We start from the raw sequence: 9,894 nt of genomic DNA on the forward strand, positions 1-9,894 counted from the left end.
CATCACCAGTGTCTTCCACATCAACAACTGAAACTACAGGTCAGTCGTGTCCAGTAGTCTTCCCACAAGTGAAGCAACAACCATAAGACAATCTTCAACACTCACAATACTGAAAGTACAAGAACAACTCTGGAAAGTGCAACAACTCCTTCAACATCACCAGTGTCTTCCACATCAACAACTGAAACTACAGTGTCAGTCATGTCCAGTACTCTTCCCACAAGTGAAGCAACAACCATAAGACAATCTTCAACCACCACAATACTGAAAGTACAAGAACAACTCTAGAAAGTGCAACAACTCCTTCAACATCACCAGTGTCTGCCACAACAACAACTGAAACTACAGGGTCAGTCGTGTCCACTACTCTTCCCACAAGTGAAGCAACAACCATGAGACAATCTTCAACCACTCACAACGATGAAAGTACAAGAACAACTATGGAAAGTGCAACTCCCACCAAAGTTGCAACGACTCCTTCAACATCACCAGTGTCATCCACATTAACAACTGAAACTACAGTGTCAGTCATGTCCAGTAGTCTTCCCACAAGTGAAGCAACAACCATGAAACAATCTTCAACCACTCACAATACTGAAAGTACAACAAACTCTGGAAAGTGCAACAACTCCATTAACATCACCAGTGTCTTCCACATCAACAACTGAAACTACAGGGTCAGTCGTGTCCACTACTCTTCCCACAAGTGAAGCAACAACCATAAGACAATCCTCAACAACCCACAACGATGAAAGTACAAGAACAACTATGGAAAGTGCAACTCCCACCAAAGTTGCAACGACTCCTTCAACATCACCAGTGTCTGCCACAACAACAACTGAAACTACAGGGTCAGGCGTGTCCACTACTCTTCCCACAAGTGAAGCAACAACCATGAGACAATCTTCAACCACTCACAACGATGAAAGTACAAGAACAACTAGGGAAAGTGCAACTCCCACCAAAGTTGCAACGACTCCTTCAACATCACCAGTGGCTGCCACATTAACAACTGAAACTACAGTGTCAGTCATGTCCAGTAGTCTTCCCACAAGTGAAGCAACAACCATGAAACAATCTTCAACCACTCACAATACTGAAAGTACAACAACAACTCTGGAAAGTGCAACAACTCCATTAACATCACCAGTGTCTTCCACATCAACAACTGAAACTACAGGGTCAGTCGTGTCCACTACTCTTCCCACAAGTGAAGCAACAACCATAAGACAATCCTCAACAACCCACAATACTGAAAGTACAACAACAACTCTGGAAAGTGCAACAACTCCTTCAACATCACCAGTGTCATCCACATTAACAACTGAAACTACAGTGTCAGTCATGTCCAGTAGTCTTCCCACAAGTGAAGCAACAACCATGAAACAATCTTCAACCACTCACAATACTGAAAGTACAAGAACAACTCTGGGAAAGTATGACTCCCACCCAAAGTTGCAACGACTCCTTCAAACATCACCAGTGGCTGCCACAAACAAACAACTGAAACTACAGTGTCAGTCATGTCCAGTAGTCTTCCCACAAGTGAAGCAACAACCATGAGACAATCTTCAACCACTCACAACGATGAAAGTACAAGAACAACTATGGAAAGTGCAACTCCCACCAAAGTTGCAACGACTCCTTCAACATCACCAGTGTCTGCCACAACAACAACTGAAACTACAGTGTTAGTTGTGTCTACTACTCTTCCCACCAAGTGAAGCAACAACCATAAGCCAATCCTCAACAACCCCACAATACTGAAAGTACAAGACTAACTCCAGAAAGTGCAACTCCCACCAAAGTTGCAACAACTCCATCAACATCACCAGTGTCATCCACATTAACAACTGAAACTACAGGGTCAGTCGTGTCCACTACTCTTCCCACAAGTGAAGCAACAACCATGAGACAATCTTCAACCACTCACAACGATGAAAGTACAAGAACAACTATGGAAAGTGCAACTCCCACCAAAGTTGCAACGACTCCTTCAACATCACCAGTGGCTGCCACATTAACAACTGAAACTACCAGTGTCAGTCATGTCCAGTAGTCTTCCCACAAGTGAAGCAACAACCATGAAACAATCTTCAACCACTCACAATACTGAAAGTACAACAACAACTCTGGAAAGTGCAACAACTCCATTAACATCACCAGTGTCTTCCACATCAACAACTGAAACTACAGGGTCAGTCGTGTCCACTACTCTTCCCACAAGTGAAGCAACAACCATAAGACAATCCTCAACAACCCACAATACTGAAAGTACAACAACAAACTCTGGAAAGTGCAACAACTCCTTCAACATCACCAGTGTCTGCCACATCAACAACTGAAACTACAGTGTCAGTCGTGTCCAGTAGTCTTCCCACAAGTGAAGCAACAACCATGAGACAATCTTCAACCACTCACAATACTGAAAGTACAAGAACAACTCTAGAAAGTGCAACAACATCCATCAACATCACCAGTGTCTTCCACATCAACAACTGAAACTACAGTGTTAGTTGTGTCTACTACTCTTCCCACAAGTGAAGCAACAACCATAAGCCAATCCTCAACAACCCACAATACTGAAAGTACAAGACTAACTCCAGAAAGTGCAACTCCCACCAAAGTTGCAACAACTCCATCAACATCACCAATGTCATCCACATTAACAACTGAAACTACAGGGTCAGTCGTGTCCACTACTCTTTCCCACAAGTGAAGCAACAACCATGAGACAATTTTCAACCACTCCACAACGATGAAAGTACAAGAACAACTCAGGAAAGTGCAACTCCCACCAAAATTGCAACGACTCCTTCAACATCACCAGTGTCATCCACATTAACAACTGAAACTACAGTGTCAGTCGCGTCTCCAGTAGTCTTCCCACAAGTGAAGCAACAACCATGAGGCAATCCTCAACAACCCCACAATACTGAAAGTACAACAACAACTCTGGAAAGTGCAACAACTCCATTAACATCACCAGTGTCTTCCACATCAACAACTGAAACTACAGTGTTAGTTGTGTCCACTACTCTTCCCACAAGTGAAGCAACAACCATGAGACAATCTTCAACCACTCACAATACTGAAAGTACAAACAACAACTCTAGAAAGTGCAACGACTCCTTCAACATCACCAGTGTCTGCCAACAACAACAACTGAAACTACAGGGTCAGTCGTGTCCACTACTCTTCCCACAAGTGAAGCAACAACCATGAGACAATCTTCAACCACTCACAATACTGAAAGTACAACAACTCTAGAAAGTGCAACAACTCCATCAACATCACCAGTGTCTTCCACATCAACAACTGAAACTACAGTGTTAGTTGTGTCTACTACTCTTCCCACAAGTGAAGCAACAACCATAAGACAATCTTCAACCACTCACAATACTGGAAAGTACAAGAACAACTATGGAAAGTGCAACTCCCACCAAAGTTGCAACGACTCCCTTCAACATCACCAGTGGCTGCCACAACAACTGAAACTACAGGGTCAGTCGTGTCCACTACTCTTCCCCACAAGTGAAGCCAACAACCATGAGACAATCTTCAACCACTCCACAAACGATGAAAGTACAAGAACAACTCTAGAAAGTGCAACAACTCCTTCAACATCACCAGTGTCTTCCACATCAACACTGAAACTACAGTGTTAGTTGTGTCTACTACTCTTCCCACAAGTGAAGCAACAACCATAAGACAATCCTCAACAACCCACAATACTGAAAGTACAAGACTAACTCCAGAAAGTGCAACTCCCACCAAAGTTGCAACGACTCCTTCAACATCACCAGTGTCATCCACATTAACAACTGAAACTACAGTGTCAGTCATGTCCAGTAGTCTTCCCACAAGTGAAGCAACAACCATGAAACAATCTTCAACCACTCACAATACTGAAAGTACAACAACAACTCTGGAAAGTTCAACAACTCCATCAACATCACCAGTGTCTTCCACATCAACAACTGAAACTACAGGGTCAGTCGTGTCCACTACTCTTCCCACAAGTGAAGCAACAACCATAAGACAATCCTCAACCAACCCACAATACTGAAAGTACAAGAAACAACTCTGGAAGTATGACTCCCACCAAAGTTGCAACGACTCCTTCAACATCACCAGTGGCTGCCACACAACAACTGAAACTACAGGGTCAGTCGTGTCCACTACTCTTCCCACAAGTGAAGCAACAACCATGAGACAATCTTCAACCACTCACAAACGATGAAAGTACAAGAACAACTCAGGAAAGTGGCAACTCCCACCAAAATTGCAACGACTCCTTTCAACATCACCAGTGTCATCCACATTAACAACTGAAACTACAGGTGTCAGTCTTCTCCAGTAGTCTTCCCACAAGTGAAGCAACAACCATGAGGCAATCCTCAACAACCCACAATACTGAAAGTACAGACACAACTCTGGAAAGTGCAACAACTCCATTAACATCACCAGTGTCTTCCACATCAACAACTGAAACTACAGTGTTAGTTGTGTCCACTACTCTTCCCACAAGTGAAGCAACAACCATGAGACAATCTTCAACCACTCACAATACTGAAAGTACAAGACTAACTCCAGAAAGTGCAACTCCCACAAAGTTGCAACGACTCCTTCAACATCACCAGTGGCTGCCACAACAACAACTGGAAACTACAGGGTCAGTCGTGTCCACTACTCTTCCCACAAGTGAAGCAACAACCATAAGACAATCCTCACAACCCACAACGCTGAAAGTACAAGAACAACTCCGGAAACACCATCTACAACTCCTCAGTGTAAGCGACGAGCATTGTGGTGCCCCCAACAAAAGGTGCGTTGGGGGTACCTGCGAGTTCAACTCAACACTTGGAAAATGTCATTGTCACTGGTCAAAACTTTGTCTTTGGTGATATCTGCTCCTTTGGACAAAATGACACCTCTGCTCATATTGGTGAGATTTCCACCCCCAAATGAAATTCTTCATATTCATTAACTGAGAATATTTCAATGCAAAACTTAGTTATAGGGCTTTCAGTAATATGCTAATTTTATGTTTGTTTGCTTTTCATATTTGTTAGTTTTGTTACCCAAGTTTTGACTGTAAAATTTTAATTCATTGTATAATTTTATTTCAGTGTCAATATAACAGTGTCATATTTTTTGTAGATAACGAAGCAGTACCAACTCGAAATGCAAATATTACTTTGGAAATCCAGACATCTTTTCAGCCAGCTTTTAACAACTTAAGCTCACCTCAATCATTAGAATTCATCAACACATTAGTACCAACAGGTACAACATTTATTTCATTGGTTGCATGACGTATGTTTAGCTCCCCACTGTTTTCAATGTTTATATCCAGAAATGTGGACTCATTGCCATATCTGTGGTTTTAATAACATTTGGTCCTGCGTTCCAGCTTGAAGCCCTATGCAAACAAGCAGATCCACAAACCTTCAAAAAAGTACAAGTCATCAAGCTAACGTAGGTTTTTACTAAACATTACTGATTTAAGATAATTTTTCATCAAGTAAAGGCTGATTTCTTTTTGGTAATTTTCTTCTATTTTCCCACTGTAGAGAAGGAAGCGGTTGGTTGCTAAGAGTGTGGCGGAGTACAGCTATCCCAACAACGAAACTCAAATCCAGTTTGTCAACACCTCAGCTTGATAGGGTGTTGACTGATATCTTAAATGATACAAATAACCTCAAAAATATTTCTCAGGCCTTTAATAGCAGCGGTGCAGTGTTAAATGGAATCTCTTTTCCACCAGCCTACAATTACCAGTAAGTTTTGAAGCATTGCTGCTTTGTACAGTCAGTATTTCTTCATTCAGCATTTATCCAAATTTTGTGTGTTTGTGTGCGTTTACAATGGTACTATTATGACACTTTTATTTAAATCAACCAGATATTACAGACCTGAAGCCATTTATTAACTGCTCTCAGCTTGCTAACTACACTGCTGAGATTGATAATGGTCAATGGCAGTGTGTTGGACCTTGCAAAACAAATCCTGATTACTGTCATCAACATGGCATATGTCATAACGACATTCACAAAGGGCCTACCTGTAGGTAAGACAAAACATATGCTTTTATTTTAATTGCAATAAGGTGAAATACACTGAATATTTTTGGCATGTAATATTACATTTTCAATCGATGTAATTCCCTGTTGTGGCTCTTTTAAACCAGCTGCTTTGAGTCTAGCCTGGAGCAGTTTTATGGTCCACAGTGTGACCTCTTCCGTCGCGGTCCAGGTTTCTATGGAGCACTATTTGGCTCATTGGCAGCAGCACTCCTGATCTTGATTATCATTGTCATTGCTGTCATTGTCATAAAGAAATATAAGGGAGTTTGGTGAGTTATGATACCTTAAATGTAACTCCCAATATATGCAAATTGGTCAAAAAAATGTTGTGATAAAGTTACAAAAAGTGATGTGAAACTAATCAAATTCTCTCTATTTCTGAAAAGGATCAACTCCTATGACAGAAGACTGTCTGCTTTCGAGGAAGATTTCTTTGATTTCTCTGATACAGGTGTGTCCTTTTTTTAAGTAATCACTGATGTATTCAGCAAACAATTTCTCAGTAAGGACTCTTTAACATTTGCAGTTTCTACATGATCATATTCTTTTACCCAGGGGATCACAACTTGGGATTGGCAGGCACTTACACATCAGGGGGTTTTAGGCCACATTTACAAAATGTTGACACCCGATTGCAGGTATTCTTGTTTACTATTCTGGTATGACATATATGAAGTCTATGTAACTACCATACGCAGAAAATTCTGGAGTACAAGGACAGATAAATGTAAGATCACAGTTAAAATTTTGACATTAATATATGATTCCTTTTGTGTTTATTCAGGCCACAACAAGACGTCCAGAGGTTCTGAACAACAACCCCAGATGAAGGCTACAGTTTGAAAGAATTTTGTTTTAATTAGAATGTTTTTCCATGTCAGCAATTAAGAAAAATTACAGATCAGTAGGAGCTACCAACTGTGTATTATAAATAAAATAATATACTAGTAATTTGTTGTTATAATATTTATGAATTTATTTATAATAATTGTAATCCATTGTCGCCTCCTCATCTACAGATAAAACTGAGTGTATAAATTCAGACTTCAGTATTTTTAGTTAATTAACACAACTGTTTATTTTTGCAGTTATTTGTTTAAGAGTTTTCTCTACGTTAAGGTGTCATTTCATTTTATTTCATTTCAAATGTTGTCAATAAACAATAGTGCCCTGCAGTACTGAGAAACACAAGGTCAAAAAAACTATACAAATATTTAATTCTGTCTCTTTGCCCAGGAGTTCTTTCAGCTCTGTTGTGTGCATCATACAGGAACACGTTGTTACCTCTTTGAGTAAATTTTTTGACCTGGTGGTTTTTGCTGCAAGCTTTGTACGTCTGCATTCACTAAGAGTGCACAAGATCATTTAAAAAATGAATTCAGAGATTCAATCTGAACCAGGAATAAAACTACAATGACAATAAAATGAGATTTAAATGCATTAAAGTGTTTTGTTTAGCAATTCTGAGATTGGGGTTCAGATAAAGTTGATTTTGAGATTGTATCTGTATCATATATCTGCAATGTGCATCTGCAATAGTAGCGCAGGTACTACTTAACTTGAACAAGATAATTCAGTGCATTAAACATTATTCAGAAAAAAAATGTTACTGGACAGAATGGACATTACCTGCTTTTCCTCTCTCAGCTCCATCAGCTTCTTCCTTTCTTTTTCTGTCAGTCTTCTCATCTCTTCCTTTCCCATAATGAATCCTTGATGCAGTCTCTGCATTTTCATCTGTGTCAGCAAGGAAAGTAAACACAGGGTCAACTGATGCATGTGCAAGTGCAAGCTAGCATATTATTACAATAAAAAAATAAACAGGAGTACCTCATTTTAACCTGAATTTAAACCATTTACACAACATGAATTGAGAAAATAAAAGAGAGAAAGAAAGAAAAGCATTTCAACTTAAGTTCAAAGTTGATCAGTCTGACATTGGATGTAATTAATGTCAGCTAGCAAGCTAGCTAGTGTAACTAACTAGCTAAACTAAACTAGCTAGCTAGTTACACTAGTTAGCTATTTAAACTAGCCGGCATTATGAGAGACGGCCACTTGTCTTTGTTTCTTTTCGTGTCAGGAGCTGTTGGTGTGGTGAAGTCTGAGAATAAATGACATTGTAAACTTCTCTAGTTACCTGCACTTCAGTGGGGTTCAGCTTCCTGTCCGGTTTATTGACACAGTCAAAAAAGCCGCCATGTTGAGTCAAGATCTTATTATAGTGGTCGACGAGATAGTTTACTCCACCCACCCACAGTGACCCCGGTGACTAGTTTTGGACAATATCTTTGCAGCGCCGAAGTAAAGTTATTTTAGGTAGTTACTGCACGATTACTGTGTGCACGTGAGGTTTAGGGGGGTGTATTTATTTATTTTTTAATACTTTTATTTTTAAATTTTGCTAACACCCCTCCCCTTAAATCACCTGGTGGTTATCTCCCCTCGTGGTGGCTTGTGGAGTCATTACAACATCTTGTCGGCTAGATGGCATAAGCGCACTCATTATAATGATGTTTTCTCTTTGTAACGTGAAGAGGAAGCGGCAGTGAACAGCAGAGGGACTGGGTGACTTTGGTACAGTCTTTCTGATGTATAAAGGGAATAAAGGTGATTTGAAAACACTTCATGGTTTAATCGACCTCAGCAGTGACACTCTGTTGCAGAACTGGACCTGTGCTCTCAGCAACAGGAAACAGCAGCTTCATCAGTAACAGTTCAGTATTACTGGTCTTGGTGAGATCTGTTTTAAAGCTGTGCCACAGCTCCTCAAAACTCGTGTGCAACTCTGCTGCTGATCCACACATAAAGCTGTAACTGGATGTCTTTTCTAAACCAGTGGATAGCTGTTTGTCTCCAACTAGTGGCTGAAGACAGAGGACACACTCATGACCGATTTCTTTACCCTTGCTTGACTTTCTTCAACAGCTCTGACCTGTGTAAAATTTAACCAGCAGAACTTCAGCCTGAGCTAATTATTCACAACTGAGTCAACCCCCTCGCAGCAAATGATAAGACAAGTTACACAATAAAAGTTGATGCAAACAGTGGAATTAATCAGCAGATTTTACAACATCGCTGCATGTTTTTCAGAGAGTGAGAAAAAAAAAACATGCAAATGCTGCAGAAATTACACTCCACCTCTCCTGCCTCTTGGAAATATAACAGGTTGCAATTATGCATTTTCTTGTAATAACAAAAAGTGTATTTGTAATCAACAGATACAAGCCTGCAAGCAGATGAATAAAGTCCATCATTCTGGGGGAGAAACAGAAAGTGCATGAAGTAATTTGTTGAGAATTCCCCACATTTTCATATTTCAAGTGCTCAAAAGTTTTACCCAGTTCATTTTTTGTTGGGAAATATCAATTTTATATTAACACAGCCAAAAACAATCTGATATAAATTTGCTGTCAATTACCCTTTTCTTAATATTAATTAACTTATTTTCAAGTTGCTCACAAACACATAATCTGTGTATGAAGCACAGTGCATGAACTAAAATGGTCACAGTTTAATGCCAAAAGAGTTTTTAAACATGGTTTATAGATTAAAACTGCAGATGTTTCATTGATTTATTAGAGATGCTGTGGATGTGCAGTAAACCTGTAAGCTTGTGTTTTTGAGTATTTTAGAATCCACAGTTTACAGAAATGTAGGCCTCGAGTCTGCAGAGGGAGCTCTTTTAACAGCTACAGATGTATTTACCACTGAGGACAGAAGTTACATTTAACTAAATAATATTTTACTTTTTTTGTTGTGTTTTATTAACAGTAGCAGCTTGATATTCCTGGCACAATTTCTA

General features: G+C 39.8%; 1 pseudogene; it reads left to right on the plus strand.

The window, feature by feature from the left end:
• The first annotated feature begins 4,792 nt into the window (after positions 1-4,792).
• LOC108880170 (mucin-3B-like) lies at positions 4,793-6,918 on the plus strand (annotated as a pseudogene).
• Positions 6,919-9,894: the final 2,976 nt, after the last annotated feature.

Source organism: Lates calcarifer, unplaced genomic scaffold (genome assembly GCF_001640805.2).
Source record: "Lates calcarifer isolate ASB-BC8 unplaced genomic scaffold, TLL_Latcal_v3 _unitig_867_quiver_3399, whole genome shotgun sequence".
NCBI classification, from domain to species: domain Eukaryota; kingdom Metazoa; phylum Chordata; class Actinopteri; family Centropomidae; genus Lates; species Lates calcarifer.